The sequence below is a fragment of the Polyodon spathula genome, chromosome 11 (assembly GCF_017654505.1).
Source record: "Polyodon spathula isolate WHYD16114869_AA chromosome 11, ASM1765450v1, whole genome shotgun sequence".
NCBI classification, from domain to species: domain Eukaryota; kingdom Metazoa; phylum Chordata; class Actinopteri; order Acipenseriformes; family Polyodontidae; genus Polyodon; species Polyodon spathula.
In genome coordinates, this window is record NC_054544.1 from 15,166,008 (window position 1) to 15,184,298 (window position 18,291).

General features: G+C 36.8%; 1 protein-coding gene across 4 annotated transcripts in view; it reads left to right on the forward strand.

Annotated features, from left to right (window-relative positions):
• The first annotated feature begins 5,954 nt into the window (after positions 1-5,954).
• LOC121322586 (zinc finger protein 385B-like) overlaps positions 5,955-18,291 on the forward strand; it is a 98,992-nt gene continuing 86,655 nt past the window's right edge. For 3 of the 4 annotated variants that reach the window (XM_041262725.1, XM_041262721.1, XM_041262723.1), the window contains exon 1: positions 5,955-6,057. The gene's annotated coding sequence lies outside the window, so the exon portion shown is untranslated. The remainder of the gene's footprint in view (positions 6,058-18,291) is intronic. The other variant, XM_041262724.1, reaches the window with a different exon arrangement.

Genomic DNA, 18,291 nt, shown 5'->3' on the forward strand with positions numbered 1-18,291 from the left:
ATGAGTTCTGGTTGTAAATCTCCCTCCCGACCTGTGAGGGTGCTAAGTAGCAAAAGGGGAAGTCTTTGTACAGGCTGGCCTGACAGTTCATTTCATGGGTGGGAAAGTCGGTCAGCCTGGAAGAAGGTGAGACTCCGTTGCAGGAACGTATTGATCCGGAAGGTAAACGGGGTCATATGTGATAGCATAAAGGGGCTGGAGAATCGTAAATCTTTTCCTTCACTTGGTTTTGGGTTATAAACTGGAAGGACCTTGGGAGACGCAGTGAAAGCATGCTTTAAGTATTTGTGAGTGTTTGTTTGTTTTTTCATGTTGTTATTTTCCTGTTTGTTGATCACCAGACAGCTAACATGTATATGGAGCTGTCGTTTTGGGCCGGAACAGCACTTCACCACAGTCACAAAATATACCTGTTATCACCCACCATGAGCACTAATACACGCACCCCGGACCGGTGGCCGTGTTTAGTACTGTGGGGCGGATAAGTATTATTATTTGGGCTGTAAACCCGTTGTTATTTTTCTGCACATTACACATTGTTGTGTATTGCCGGGGCTTATTCTTTTGGTCTCCAGACCCAGATTAAAAAAAAGAAAATAAAACTTTCCAAACCGGATTACATTGTCTGTGATTATTCCTGCACTGCATCACCTCTGCACCTGTTCATAATCAGCAGCCACTTTTCCACACATGGTGTCAGCCAGGGGATGGATCGCAATGCACTAGCAGAGCTGCTGCAGGTGCCAGTGAGCAGACAGGACACAGAAGAGAGAAGGGGAGAGGAGCTCTACACTGCGCTCATTCAACAGTTAGGATTGGCATTTTCCACAGCGCCAGCCCCTACCACAGCACCAGCAATGTCAGCACCGAAGGCTCGGATGATGAAGATGTCGGCGGAGGACAACCCAAAGGTGTACTTGGTGGCGTTTGAGCGGCTGACTACCACTGTGGCTTGGCCACAGGAGTTCTGGGCAAGCCAGCTGGGACCCTGCCTGCCTGGGGAAGCTCAGACAGGCTACCAGGCGATGAGCAATCTCAATGCCGCCTCAACACCCCGCCCCTTTGGTTCCACTGCCGATTATCTCCACTCCTTTTGAACGCATTGCAATGGACATAGTGGGCCTGCTACCTTCTGACTCTGGGCGTACACATATATTAGTAGTGGTAGATTATAAAACGCGATACCCAGAGGCAGTTCCATTGAGATCCACTAGTGCCGAAGCAATAGCCACTGAGTTAGTACAGATTATGGTTAGAGTAGGGATCCCCAAAGAGATCTTGACTGATCACAGAACCAATTTTGTGTCTAAAACGTTTCCGAAGGTATTAAAATATTAAAAATACGTAGGACATCTGTTTATCATCCACAGACAGACGGTTTGGTGGAGCGCTTTAATTCTTTGTGGTCCAATGTCGGACGAGGTCCGACATTACGATTTTCCCTTTCCAGTCCAGGTCATTTTTTTGGAAAAAGCCGAGAAAACCATTCAATGTCCGAATGAGACCGAAAAAAGGGGCGTGTGAGCAATAGCCCTAGCAGCTGCACCACACAGAGATAAGCAGACATAAACAAAGGAGGTAGCTGCTTCCGCATCCAATGCTCAAAGAATATTATGGACATTTGCAGAGTTTTGAGATGTTATAGTAATAAAATAATGACTTGGATCGCATTATTGAGGAGTTTGGTGATAAAACGAGTGATCAGGAGAGGATTTATCAGTATGCAAGCGTATAAAGAGCTATGTGAAAAATACAGCGGGGTGGGGCTTGGCTGGAAATGCTATACTGATGTCGCTTAGCATTGCAATGCCCTTTAAACCGGTTTTACTCAGAAAAAAAAAATTTGAAACAGCACATGTAAAATAAACAACGTGTGTGAAAATAAATTGGACCAGACGTGCCTGACAGGTGCTGAATAAATGGACTGCAAAGGGTTAATCAGACCTTGAAGTCGATGCTGAGACGGTTTGTAACACAAAAGCAAAAACATTGGGCATCGCTTCTTCCCTACCTCTTTTTTGCAGTTTGAGAGGTGCCGCAGAGTTCGACAGAGTTCTTCCCTTTCAAGCTCTTGTACAGCCGACAGCCTCATGGCATCCTCGATCTATTGAGAGAGGGGTGGGAGGAGCACAAAGGCTCGTCCGAAAATGTAGGGAAGCATGTGCTCCTACTAAAAGATCACATCGATTTGGTCATCGTTTGCCCTAGGACAACCTCAGATTGGCTCAGCAACGACAGCAGCAGCATTACAACAAAAATGCACTAATTTGCACCTTTCGGCCAGGAGACAAGGTAATGCTGCTACTTCAGAATCGAAATTGTGTGCTAAAGGGCAGGGGCCATATGAAGTGATTCAGGCTATAGGGAAGGTGAATTATGAAATTTGACAGCCTGATCGCCACAATGAATGTGAAATTGATCATTTAAATTTATTAAAGCCCTGGCAGGCAAGAAAGGTCTTGTTTATGGTCCCAGGCAATATAAAGGATGATTTAGGCCCCTGTCCAGAGACTCCTAGCACAAAAATTATTTCAATGGGGGAACAATTGGTTCCAGATCAGCAACGGGTGCTGCATAATCTTATTGAGGAGTTCAGCGATGTTTTTTCTGACTTTCCCGGCAAAACTAGTTTGGCTGAATATGACATTCTCTCCACCAGGTGTCACCATGCAAGAGAGACCATACCGAATCCCAGAAAGTCAACGAAGTGGCATTCGCAAAGAGGTATGGGGTGCTCGAACCTTCCAGTAACGAGTGGTGCAGTCCTATTTTCATAGTGGCAAAGAAAGATGGCACCAAACACTTCTCCGTAGATTTCAGGAAGGTAATGCTATTGCCAAGTTCGATGCATACCCTATGCCTCAGGTCGACAAACTTTTAGATAGACTGGGAAAAGAAAGGTTTATCTTTTCAAAATTAATCCAATTATTACACCAGCTGTGTTTACTGCAAACAGGCACCATTTTAAAATTGCTTAAAATTTCTCATAAAATTGCTCAGTTTTCCAGTGTTCATCTGGCACATTTAACAACAACTCAGTGGTCAATTTTCTGTTGTCAATGAGAATTGCTTGTGTATCTCCGGCCTAAGAAACATCTCCATCTCCCAGACATATTCAATTTGTTGTATTGCATTTTTGTTTACGTACAGACTAAGACACTCAACATCACATGGCACGCAATATTAACAGTCATTAGGACCTTGGCTTCATTCTTCAAAATGAACTGACCTGTTTTAAACAGTAAAAAATGTTTTTCTAAAAATGTAGCAAATACATAGGTATTAGCAATTTTTCCCTGGATGAGCTTGCGATTGTTTCATATAATGGTTATTAGGGGGAAGGAAATGAGCCATCAGTAGTTGTAAAGCCCTGCTGCAGATTATTACTCTTGCAGGTTAAAAGTTCATCAGAGTGCATAGCTATTCCAATTGATACATGGTTAGTTCATTTTTGTTTTTAAATTAGTCATTACATGGGAAATTAGAATGCTTCTAATGACCTGCATTTATTCGAGGCCAAAAGGAGATCACTTTTTTAAAGTGTCACATTTCAGGGGAGAAAAATGGATACTGCTGAGTCACTTCCACATATGATGGAATAAGTTGTTTCATACAGGGAGAGAAAAGATGAGGGACATTATTGAAGAGCTTTCAGTGCCAGGGTAGCAGGCAGAGTAGTTTAGGTCCTGGTGCTTTTAGCTGGAACTACTGTGCATAATATAGAGGTTTGGGGTTCTGTTGCTCCAATGTTGAGTCAGGATTTTTCTTTAAATCTGTCTTTTCCTTGCTTTGAGGTTGTCTGCAGATCCTAAGTGACATCACCGAACATACTTTCTCATATCAGTCAAATTATGTGACAATGTGATCTTTCGATCCACCAACCCAACCTACTCTAATAGACTTTAGGTGGGCCACACATATTTGAAAGTTGCATTGTCACATGATTTGAAAGAATAAAGAAGTCTGTGCAACACAATATTAGGGCAACATAACCCAAAACTATTAGAATGAATGCACATTTGGATTTCAGTTTTGCTGTAATAAAAGCAGCTAGCAGGGAACACTATGTATAAAACTCCCATTTCAATGAAAGCTAAACAACATCTGAAAGAGGAAACAATTTTCAAGTTATTTGCATGTCTAATAGATTCCATTACTGTACGTTTAGCAAAAAACATTGAAACAACTAATATTTTAAGTGTACACAAGATGACCACAGGAAATTCACTGGTAAGGGTGGAGACTGGGTGGTGTCTTATAACACTATATTTAAACTTTGGCTCTTCCCATTTAAGACCTTAGCATATAATCCATTTTACACACTTAGATATACTGTAGGTTATACTAGAAGTTAGTTCCCTTAATGATATGACATATCATAGATACATCTACAAAACATTCTGTAGTCCTTCTATATGTCGTATAGATACATCTACAGCGCATTATTTAACCTTTGACAAGAATGATTCTACTATTATACTTTATATATATATATATATATATATATATATATATATATATATATTATATAGATATTATATATATGCCTCGTCTAGAACTCAGATTTAGGAATATGTTACTGGTACATCCTCAAAGACCCTGAAGAGGATACAGGTCTGCACAGAATCCATTAAATAGGGGATGTTGCTGAGTTTTCCTTTTTGAGTTCTTAATTGTACATTATAGAAGTTAAAACAACCGTGATTATTAAATATAATGACAGTTTATGTATTTTCCAGAACTGCGTGAAATAAAACAGCATTTTCTGAAGACCAGACCACAGTTTGGAATTTAAGAAGTTTGAAAAGTCGCCACAGTTTCCAGGCTACTGTTTTACCCAAACAAAATCTTTGTTCCCAGCTGGTCACCAGCTGTATTAAACATGGTATCTGTGGTGTTGACTACAAAGAAAGTTATCCCTGGAGTCTTCCTGGTTGAGAACTTTTACCTCTTGATTCTCAGTGCTCCTAGTTCTCTTTGCACCAGGCTTTTGCATCATCCAGTCATGCAGAAATAGTTCACTCAGCCTTCTTTCTGGCAGAAGCAATCTCCTTGTACAGTATTCGGCATTCTTTCTCTTGCATTTGTGGTACAGTAAATTCATTCTCACAATGATAACCTTCTCCACATTGAATACAGGGTGTACAGGACATCATGGGCAGCAGAGATGGGACTGGTTTGACTTGAGAAGTCAGGAGTTGTTATTTTACCATTCCTCAATGATTTCCTTTAGGGAGGTTGGTGATGGAAATATGAAGCAGTACTGTTCTCGAGAGGTCCATTGTTAACACTTTTACAAATGTTTCGTGTGGAACATCAGTCATTTGTGTTGCTTTACATAAATATATAGCCTACTAAATAATATGCCTGATGTGACTTGAGTATGATGTATGTAATGACGAAACCCAGCACTCTGCATCTAGTCCTGATAGTAGCTGCTAGGTTTTCTTAGAAAACATCACTTATGTTATGTATAAATAATATACAGACCATAGCACAGTATGTATATTATTTCTTTCCAGTGATGTCTCTGAAAGTGTAGGAAAAGAACGCATTTTAAAATGTGGTCTGACTAGTGTTTTGTGGTTGTTTTTAATTCACATTTCAACAAGATGCGCTATATGTTTTTATTTATTTGTTTATTTATTTATGTATTTTTTGCTTGTGGTGCCTAGTTAGCTTTTCACTTTGAGAATGAACGATAAGATAATGTTCTCAGATTTAAATATATATTAAATTGTCTAGACTAGCGTAGTAGTGAAGTACTATTTTTATGTTCTTTAAGTATTTAAAACAAATCACACTAATCCCGGACAGCTACAAAATCACAGCAGCCAGATGAGTAGATACAGGGGTAAAACTAGGGCATTTCTGTACTCAGGTACTGAAGAGCGAGCTCAGAATGAGCATGCGTAGAAAGGTCCTGGAGCTAGAACGCACTATAGTCAAACATTTGGAAAGCAATATTACTCGAGACAGGAGTCATTTCAGCCTGACCGTTGCATTAGCGAACTCTGAACAACTTCTGTATTTCAAACCAGTTACAGTCTGCTCAAGGTAAGAATAAAACAGTGCTAATTTAATTGGCCATTACATTATACTTTCTACAGTACATTTTTTTTCTTTTTTTTTTTTTTTTTTTTTTGCATGGGTTGGAACCGAGAATGAATATTTTGAGACTGCATGTGAAATGCAAATAAACACATCATAGGAAAAAAAAAAAAAACATTTATTGCTGTACATACTTGCAATATGTTATAGTTCTTTAATTTGAGAGATGCACAGTGTTTTTTTTTTTTTTTTAACGGTATTCGAATCGAGTGGTTATGTCAGATAGATTTGGTAGGGTGGTGTTAATAAAATACATTAAGCTTCTACAGTGTTTGTTTTTCCTACGTAATGGAAACGCTGCGTCCCGCATCCCAAGAAAGTTTTAATGAAGTCGAACTATATTGCACTTGACATTACCTAAGTGCAATGAATACTGTACAGCTGTGTTTATGAGTTGCGTAAGGTACGCGATACTATCTCTAGAACAGTAATCTTGGAAATCAGCATTTATCTTGGCGAAGTACATACCGAAATTCTAAGTGTTTTATATACCGTAGTCACGTTTATTCACAGATTTTTCATCAACGCCTAATGTGACGAGTTTTGTAATACATAAAAGTAACAGTTAAAAATAAGTTTTAACGCCGCGTAAAGCAGTTTTCTGCTCTTCAAAGATCTTAATAGTACAACAAACCTTTCCCAACAAGAGCGTGAACGGATTTTCAGTAATATTCCCTCTAAATCTGTTAATTGTTGATTTTTTTTTATTTTTTTATTTTTCAAAGGGCAAACAAATAGTTTATTTCATTGTTTAATAAAGTACATTTTAGACAGACCTGACCTTCATAAATAATGCAACAGCCCATTTTGTTTGTATACTCTGACAAACTGGTTGGATTCATAACACAGTGGGAGGATATAAGCACCTCTTCAATCTGACAAGCCCTGGTGGCAGCAGTGGAAAGACAAAGCCACATTTCTAATCCTCTTCGGTTCTATATCAGTCATTCTGATCTAAATATAGTAGAAAGATGCATCAGGATAAAGTGACCTATCATTAAAAGCTTTGCAGTTTTACTTTCTTACCTGGGTGTCCTAGCTGGTGGATAAAATGCATGACGACTACTTCATACTATGTTATTCTGTGGCTAGTACGTAAAAAAAAAAAAAAAAAAAAAAAAGCATTTCATGTTAAAAGATATTGTCAACAAAATTCAAAGGTGCATGTCCACTCAATATGAAAATAATGTTGCCAAGATTAATACAGATGGTAAAAAGTCTCATGCTGTTGTCATCAGTTTGGGCATAATTCATGGTTAGGCTACAAAGCTGCTTAAGAAAACCTTTGTTAATGCAGTACAGCTATCATTTACTGGGGTTACCTTGGCTAAGGCAGGTGTAAATTGTAAATAAAACTTAACTAACAACCTTATCGGTTTACCATTTAAAGAGTAATGGATCTTAATTACATAGGAAAACCCCCTGCTGGATTAATATTGAGTTTAGGATCAGTTGTATTTAGACCCTCACTGTTTAGATCATTAAAATAGGCTTCCATGTCTGTACACTTGATATATGCAGGGTTTGTATTCATCACAGGGTATCGCATGGTTTTAAATACCAGATTTAAAAAAAAAAAAAACATATATATATATATATATATATATATATATATATATATATATATATATATATATATATATATATATATTTTGAGGCCAAAGATGAACTTTCTTCTGTTATATAAACATAGTGTTTATACACATAGGTACTCAAAGTAGACTTCATTTCTGTGTAAAAAATAAACAAAGCTTTGAAATGGTTGCTGTTTATGCTTTAAATTAAATATGCTTAATGTCGCTTTGTTTTGTGATGAAAAAGAGGAAATTGTAACTACTATTAACAGAAAACACATGCTGACTGTGACCGCAACAATACATATTAATAACATCTTTGTACATTTTTATAATGTAAAGCTACGTGGTGTTAATTTGAGCATTACACGCTTCTACTAGCATTGTCCCTTTAAATATCTCAGCAGAGCATCTTGCCAGTATGGACTAAGGCAGGTGAATAAGGTGATGCGTCACCTGACTAAACACCATCCAGCCCATGTCAAAATTAACACTGATGTAACACTGCAGTACACTGACTATTGACTGAGATAGTGGCACATGGTGCTTATCAGTACTGTGCTTTGTAGCCTGTATGTTGACTGCTTGTTACTGGGTTGTGTGTTATTAATTAGTTGTATTGGCTCATGATTCTTTTGTGTGGGGTTGTAATTAACCCAAATGGACTAAAATGTGTAAGTCATGTTACCACTGATTTTAGTGTTTAATTTGACACCTCCGTGTAATGATTGTATTAAACTGATGCTATACAATTATCATGTTGATGCTCTTGATTAATTATCTTGAATAATTAAGTAAATCGACCATAATCCATAAAACAAATACACTACACATTTCTAGGAAACATATTCATTAAATTGTAATAGTTGTGATGAATAGAAATTACAACTTTAATCACTCAGTGTGTAGTTCCAATTCTTAAGACCCTTTCTTTACAAAGTGATTTAGGCTAGAATAATTAATTAGATATAATCTAATATATAGCATTTTTTTTTTTTGTATAACTCCTGTACTTTACACAGTTGTTTCCCATTTTACAAGTAATTGTGATTCTTCCTAGTTGTATAATCTGAAGATGACATCACTCTCTTTGCAGCAAGACAGAGTTGGTATCTGGCCAGTGCAAATAATGTAGATTTGTTTCAGCTATTCTGCAAACTGCACAACAAATGTACCATAAATAAATACAGTGCACAGACCAAAAATAAATAAAACTAATGTTTAGTATACTTTACAACAAGCTCATGTTCATTAAAACATATCAAGCCAAATATGGTACATTGGTACTATTGTACAAAAGCATGGTTTGTCATTATTTGTAAGACCCCAAATAATTTCTTTGGAAAGATATTCTCTTAGGATATTGGACAAAGTACACATGCCACTGGTGGTTTTACTGTACAGTATGTGCTATAACTGATCTTATTGATGTGCTGTAGTTACTCTGTTTGCTCTGATATTTTCTAATATGTTCTGAAATTAATTTTTTAGCAATGCATTTTAAATTACATTACCAGTCAGGAACAATTTTGAGTTTATTATGATTTATTTCAAACTTAAATACTAACTTTTTATCAGTATCTAAACATGTCTGAACAATCCAGTAATAATAGTTGTATGTTATATTGCTACTACTGTACTTCTAATGCTTTTTAAATTAGTTTTTGACTTCTTTTTCTGGTCCTTTTTGTCCATTTTGAGAACAGATTTATCAGAATGGGAGGGGTAATAATCTGACTATTGATTATTTAAAGAATTTGGCATGTTTAATTGTATAATGGCTTTTATCCCAATATACACACGCACAGAATTCTGATGGCTGTCAAAAATGATTTATGCTAGTAAAAGAGAGGCCTGAGTAATTTGGGCTCTAATAGATATCTAGGGTCTATCAATCAGGAGCATTCTCAGTACACTGATGGCAGCTACAGTAACATACAGTGGTAGTTTCCAAGTTCTAAAAAATGCATTAATTCTCTTCCAAGGACATCCAAATAGTATCTTGTACACTCTATAGACACCAAATCCCACTGGATCGTTGGGCTAAATTTTGATCCAGCTTGGGCCTGAATTTACAACCTCTTTTTTTTTTTTTTTTTTTTTTTAAATATATATTCATTGACAACATTATTTTTGTACTTTATGTATATCAATCATTACACATCACTGATTCATTGACAACAGTATTTTTTGTTGTATATCAATCAAACATGACCTTACACTCCTGAGCTAGTTAAACACATGCTTATCCAGGGATGGAAATAAGACTCCCACACCTGAGTTTAATAAGACACACCTGAGCTTGTTACCTGTACACAGTGGCTAATTAAGCATATATTAAAACCTGGAATGGGTGAAACTGCAATGCAGTTGGAGTCTTATTTTTATCCTAAGATAAGTTATATAATATAAATTAAGAAAACCATTTTTATGTAATACTTTTCTAAATTATCTCTGCTTGTGTTATTTGTTATGAGTCATACATTATCAATATAAATAGATTTTAATGATGTTCTTTGCAATAACTGGTCTGGTTGTTCATTTTGTCTGCAGAGGTTGATCAAGTTCCCTTCACAAGGCTCTAGATACAGTAGATACAGTATCCTGTATTTGGGCAGGCCAGATGAGGTATTTGAGGTCCTTGCAGCCATGTTGGTTGTATCCATCCCTGCCTGAAAAGAGTATGTGGTGTTCATTTGCCAAGATATTAAGATACGGTTACCACATGACCTCGCCTGAGAACATCAGATCTTAATCCAATTGGTATCCAACATCCTGGACATGCAATTCTCAGCCAAGAAGATCAGACAGGGTTTGTAAAGGGAGTGCTGCTTTCCAATGTGTGGACTTCATGTCAGGCTTGTTCTTGATTGCTGCAATGCACAGCCTCTTTTCTAAGACAGTGTAAAGAAATCTCCACCGATATACTGCATAAACTTTTCTCAATAGAACAGCCAAGTACAGTATTGATAGGCTGCTTTCTTCCAGTTGCTCTTTCCACCCACAGCCCCCAGTGCAATATGTGACCCTCTTATTGCTGAATGAACCCCTTGAAGATGGTTCTGCAAAGGGAGCACTAAGGCATTGATGTAGCAAAGAACTGGCTTTACCTGAACTTTAAAGTTTACAGCTAATATTTAAAAAATATTGTTTAAGTTTGTCATTGTTGTGGGAAATGCTAAATTCAATGTAGCATTCATTAATTTGTTTTGTTGACAATAACATAAATGCATATGCTTGGGCCATTTAGCAAAATGCCTTTGCTTTTCAGAAGCTTTTTGTGATAGATTTGTAGTTATTGCCTTTGCATGAAGTCTCTTGCACAATCAAAGCTAATTTATTATGTGGGCTGTCCAGCCACAATTAGAGAAATACATTTATTAAATGGTAAGCTGCTACCACAGGAACATTCATTTGCAAAATTGCATATGAAAGTAGCACTCAGTATTGTTGAAGGGACTGGTAATTATCGCAGATAACTGGTTCCCATGTCTGTGCTAGTATGTGGATGTGACAGTGTATCAGTACCAATAAGTAGGGTTTTTCTTTCTTCAGCTAAGTGGTTTCTTCAACCCATGCAGCAAATATTAGATTTTACTGTCTTCATTGAAATATAAATCATTGCAAATAAAACATCATATTTTATAATAATGCATGCTCATAGTCATTAGTAATTTTGTTTTGTTTCCTAACCATTCCAAATGATATGCTTAGGTGACCCTTTAATTAGTTCTCATTCTGTCCTGCAGTGATTTATGACTCTCTAACTGTTATGTTAAAATGATGTACAGCTTAATGAAATAGAGCAATGGTATTGGTTTGTACTTGTAATTGTCCCAGTGATTTTCCACGATCAGCTAACCTGTGTGTGTGTGTGTGTGTGTTGACAGGGAAGCACCAGTAAAATCTGATAGTCATTTATCATCAGTGACAGCATCAGCGGGTAAAGGGTTTATTGCTAAAAAAAAACCCTTTCCATGGTGTTTTTCTGTTTTGGATTTATTTGTTAATGCACTCTGCAGACTGAAATGTCTTGCTGCAGGCTTACATGAAATGTGGCTCATGCATGCTATGTTGTTAGACCATATTAAGAAAATTAACAACATGCAACAAATTTCCCATGAACCATGTTAGCATTGTTGTTCATAACCCGACATATTGTATCTGTTCTTTTTTTTTAATTATTTATTTAGCAATAAGAATATTGTCAATTTTCAGGTTGCTGCCTGCCTGTGTCTCTGATTGCATTGCTTCATTGCTGCTCTGCCTTTGTAGAATGCATGGAAATATTTAATGTACTATAGGAATTATTATTTTTATTCTTGGAAAAGCCTGGGGGCAGCAATTCAGAACATTGCGGGAATATGGAAGAAATAAATTGGCTACATGTCTTGCGTGTCTCTGAGGAGTTTAACAAATGATAGCCATGGCAAGAAAACTAGGCTATGGAGAAGGTCAGCTGGTTTCAGTAATTAGCAGCAAGGACAGGCTTGAAGGTGGGGAAAAAAAAGAGATCTTATGGGTAATTAATCATTGCCAGGCAGTAGTTCTTGACAGGGCAGCTATTGTATATAGGAATAGACAGAATATATTATCAAAACCTATGTAACTGGGAAGCAAATATGAGTATGTTTTGAATATTTATCCCATGCCATTTTGTTGTGGATCCAACATGAAATGTGTATTCATATTTATCTTCTGGGTCATCTGGAAGCAGTTGTCTCAGTATCTCAGTATTACAGATTGATCTTTCCTTTCTTCTTTCCCCAAGATTCAAGCTCTCACACTCTCTGTCAGTGGTGCCCCCCCCTGCCAGGTGCAGCAGGGATCTGGAAACTTGCCACGCATCTAAGTCTTTCTGATTCCAACCATACTGGTAACTTGAGATGCAAACACCTGATACTATTGCATACTGCCTGTGAAGGTCGAAACAAAGATAATTATGCCAACCTGACATTGAGGTACAAGAAATTAATTCGCTCAAGGCATAGTGCTGATGTAAAACATAGTTCATAAAACGCTGGTAGAATCTCAAGAGTGAATTATTGCTGTGAGCATCATCTTTTCATATAATAGTTTTGTGTTTAATATTTTGACATCTCATGCTCTTACTGTTTCTTATCAAATGCCAAATTTATCATCTTTTTTTTCCTCTTACAACACATCATTTTTGTTTCAGGTCAGATATTTCCAAATAAAATACTGGTTAATCTATATTGTTTTTCAGGGAATATGTTAGGGTTAGCTAACAACTGAATGGTCAGCTACTGATTTAATAATTAAAGGTAATAAAGTATTGTCGACCTAAGGTTTGTTAATGAGGTGTGGCAAAGTGGTAATTAGTGTGCAGGTGCAATAATCCAATGAAACAAACAAACAAAGTACGGGTGAAATGGTTTGTTTATTTATAATCCTACGGTCTGATGAGCAACCAGTAAATAATAAGGAGCAAGTCCAAAGTGAGTGCTGTAGTGCTTGTGATAGGGTACAGTTTATTAAGTGCATCAGTGGTGAATACTTAGTGCAGTGTTGTCCGGCTTTAGTGCTGGCCATGGGCGACAGCTCCGGATCGTGTTAGCCTAGTCTAGTCTAGTGAACAATGAACAATCACAGAGTTTTTAGACAGACAGACAGACAGACAGACAAAACAAACAAAACACTCACATTTCTCTATAACAGTACAGGTCCTTCTAGTTTCAGCATAACCATAGCAAGGAACAAACCACCTCACCACATCCCCTTTTATATACCGTCAACCATGACCCCTTGGTTAACGAGTGCACCCGCTCCTCCAATCCGCAGATGTCACACCATTAACGTTCTGGGTCAATGATTTAATGTACCGTAGTTCAGTCCCCTTTCTAGATGGCAGACCTCCGCCTAACCCTGGGAATGAAGTGTTGGCCCATCCAGTCCAGGGTACTCTGTTCCCTTTAGACTGTGCCCTCTCAGAACGGGAGGGAGATCTAACACCAAGAATCATTTTTTCCCTGTCACATAAGGTAACAAAGGTTATCACAAAAGGTGGATAAGATGGAAATACTGTAGATGGTCATAGGGTAAAGCTTCTTATAGCTGAAGGGATCTCGGCATATCATAAATACATAAAAAAAAAAGTTTTATTAAATTTAAATGTAAAAGGTTAAAGGATGGAAAGATGGAAACATAAGATGGACAGGTTTTACAGAGTAGAAGAAAACAAGCATTCAGAGATACTTCCTTGTGAAACATCAGTCATTTCTCTTGGATACAGAACCATCTGCCAACCGTGCATTGCTCTTCTATCAACCCTCACTTGAAGTCTGTTTGGCTACGTACACAGACAGGCTAAATGCGGTTGCGAGTTCACCTTTGTATACGCACACTGTTCGGTTACAAAGGGCAACGACAACTGCACTAGTTAATCCTGTTCAGAACAAGTATTGAGTGCAGTTATTAATTCAGTTTGGTTAGTTAATGCGCACTAAGTGTGTGTATTACAACTGCACTAACGCAACCACAGTTGGTGCTCAGTGGATTTCTGTGCAAGTAATGATGTCATTGTTTATCAGACATATCCGAGTGATAAACATGGCTATATATATATATATATATATATATTATATATATATATATATATATATATATATATATATATATTGTAAACGATCCTCGCACTCACGGAGTTCGTTGCCCCTTTAAGATAGACCCAGGACACAAAAATTGATCTTTTACGGCGCTGACGCGCACTTTTTAATAAACACAGAAATGAAAACAAAACAAATGCCTAGCTCCCTCTTGGAGCTCTGACTAAACATAGACTGGTTCCTCACTAAACCACAGGACGGCTAAGCCGTTTACCTGACAAACACCAAAACGGGCTTCTCTCAGCACTCTCTTCAATACGACTGGACACACACGCAGTCGGGCTCTTCACTCAGCAGCCCCGATCAGTCTGGCTGCCTCTTTTAAATACCCTGCACCTGTCTCTAATTTATAATTACGATCAGGTGCCGAGGATTAACTAAATCATTAAAACAATTACAATTAAACCCCATAACACCCAAATGTGCATTCTCACAAGGTTTTTAGCAGGGAAGGATTTTAACCCCCTCCCTGGTACCTTACATATATATATATATATATATATATATATATATATATATATATATATATATATATATATATATATATATATATATATATATATATATATATATATATATATATATATATATTTACTACATTATGTATATATGCATGATGAGCCAAGTTGGTTTTGTAATATTGATGAATAGTACATTCATAACAATGGTAAATATTGCATACGTATAAAACACTTTTTTATTTAATCAAAGTACAGTTGTATAATATTTTGCTGTAAGGAAAAAAAATGTATTTTTTGTTTTACAACTTAAATAAAACAACATGGGACAATTTGTATCCCCAAACTCCACAGTGCAACCGCAACTCGTTTTCCCACAGATACTGAACGTCTCATCTGTGTGTTTTGGCACTCCAGGAAATGTCTCAGTAAATGACAAAGACGCATATACAACTCCTTAGACATGACTACATTTTAATCCAGTCATTTGGAAACCACTCAAGTCGTTCCCACCAGCCTTCTGGTCGAAAGATCACCCAAATGTTTTGATCTACCACCATGATACTGCAGATCGTCACCACTGTATTTAGCAGTGCAGAAAAGGTAAAACGGCGTCTCCGCTGAAAAGAGCATAGTAGCTGTGCTTGACAAGCTCTCGATCGATTACTTACAGTACTTTCTTCCAAGAGCATAAACAAAAACACAGCCTCCATGTTCTCACCTTGTGAACGGCATGTAATGAAGGCCCTGCATGTTTTGTTCAATGGCTTTCAGCACCCCTACTTTAAAAAATTGTTCCATTGCCACTGTCCTGGTTGAGTGGTTTGTTTAAACAATGAGTGGACTCACTTCAGTAATGAAAGTGTGTGTGTGTGTACAACATACAACCGCAGCCAGTGTCGATTGTAAATATGGTTGTCGAGCCAACTGCTGTGTGTGTGTACATAGCCATGAATCTTCTGTCTTGGTCTTGCTAATATGTATTGAAATCCTAATTAAGCAACAAGCCACAACAGTTTTTTTTTTTTTAAATGAATCACACACCTGGGTGTTGTCAGTAGTAGAGCCTCCAAGTGCAGTTATAGTGAATTAATGGACATGAACAAAATCTCGCATTAGGATGAGGGCAGAATTTGGTCCTGATTTTTTTTAATCTATTGGACATACTTAAACTTTATAGACCAGCAGAAGTGGAAAATTAACATACTTTTAAAAAGCTGTAATCAGAAAACTTTAACACAATCTGTCTCTTCTGATCTATTTTAAATGGTGTTTAATGGCTGAGCTTAAAATCTTTCTGACTTCAGATGGTACGTGTTTTTGGAAACTCAAAGCTAGCAGGGTGCCATTGCCTTTCATTGCCAGAGACAGTCTTACCTCAAAGTTGCTAACCAAATGTTTCCTGAATTAAAAATACAAAAGTTTTGCAGACTGTGTGTCTGTGGCAGTGTCTCTCTCTCTCTCTCTCTCTCTCTCTGGTCAGTTCAGTGGTAGCCATTAGAAATTATCTTTGTTTCTTTAAATACATCCATAGCAATTTGTCTTGTTCTTATGCCTAGTGGGTTGCCAAGAGCCTGTCTGCAGCTTGTAGGTTACCAAGTGAGGACAGGACAGCAAACAGTAAAGTTGTACAGTGAGACATTGGAAGGAGGGGGATGGTGACAAAAGCAATAGAGTCTAAACACATCTTGAAACTTGTGAAGTTGTGTATAATAATAAATAAGCTGTAACTATGACTCCAGTAGCCTTAGTCATTACAGTTAAGTCCAACCGCTTACTACAGTATATTCATTATATATGGTGTCATCAAACCAAAAAAATAACTATTTTTAGGCCTCATCTTAGAATCTGTTACAGTACAAACTAATTCCACTTTATTTATTTATTTATTTATTTAAAAATATATTAAACATCTATTGTACTTGACACATACGATTCCCCACACAACGGAACAGCTAGGATATCGATCTGCAAGCAGTTAAGGGAAAAGGAAATCTTGTCTATTAGAACAGTACAGCTGAGCTGTACTCGAAATTATATTTCGAGTAAATGCTTTGGTTAAAGCTGCTGTGAGTTCAAATCTTGAGTTAACTAATTTGTATTGCTTAGATTTTGTTACAAAGCCCCATGGTTATTTCATGTTAAGCTTTCACTGAACTATTGGTTTTATTGCATACATGAAATGAGTTCTAATGTATTGAGTACTTATACATGTTCAATATCCTTCAATGAAGAAATACATAGAAAAGTTTTACATCAGTGGTGATTGATAAAATCATGACCCCAAATAGAAACGTTTTTGCCTTGTAGTTAACTAATGGGTCTGATAAAAAAAACAAAAAAAAACAAACAAACAGAAATCCCTGTAAAAACAGCTACACTTTATTTTTGAAATCAGTTGATCTCACAGTTTTGCTGTAGGAAGGAATAACTAATTGTGCCCTCTCTCGCTCGCTCTCGCTCTCTCTCTCTCTCTCTCTCTCTCTCTCTCTCTCTCTCTCTCTCTCTCTCTCTCTCTCTCTCTTAACATTTGCCTTTGTGTAATCTCAGTAAATAAGAACTGACAGGAGGCAAAAAAGAAAATAGAAATGCCTTGAAGGGGTACCATTGCTAGCTAGTAGTAGCTTTTAAAATGATAAAGGGGGTTAAAAGGTGACCTAGACAAATTATCCACCCTAGAGAACAGCTCAACAGGAAATTTAAAGAAACAAATACTATTGTACATGCATCTTGTAATAGGACAGGTCATTTTGGCAAATTAATCCAATAGTACCAGATGTGTTACTTAAGATAGGAAAAACGAAATGTTATAGGAGAAATTAAGGTTTTATGCTTGCTATAATTAGACATCAGGCAGGTTCATGCAATTTATCCCAATATTAAATTGTATCTATGTCACTCTTCTGCTTCTACTGGCTTTCAAAAAGTTCCAGCTATCAAAACCAAACAAAAACAGTGATGATTGATATTTTAAGCAGTGCTAGCATAAAATGATTGCAAACAATTGTTGTAGTTTTTGTTATTTAATAAAAACTTCTATTAAGGTAATGTAATCCTAGGGTTAATTATGTGTTCAAGCAATAGTTTGTCTAGAACCATTCCTATAAATGTTTTAGGGCATATCTTAAATCAGAAAGTCAGAAATGCTTCAACAGGGCAATTTAAACCTTAAATCTCACATGAATGCACTTTTGATACCATCTTGCCTAAAAATGGCATCAAAAGAGGGAACAAGTGGGTTTGATAGCTCCATCTTCAGATAATATTTTTGTTGCAGCCTGACCAAACTGAGAAAATATCTGTATAAAATGTATAGTAAACTAGCTGAAAAGTAACTGTAACTGTAAATAGACTAGTTACATGTTTTTCAAAGTAGCTGTAAGTTAGCAAGTGTTCTTTTGTGCTTAAGGATTAAAGTGCCAGTTGCTGTATATACACAGTATTATTTGTGAGGCTAAGTAAACAATAACTCTTTATTTATTTATTTATTTATTTATTTATTTATTTTTTAACCCTAACCTA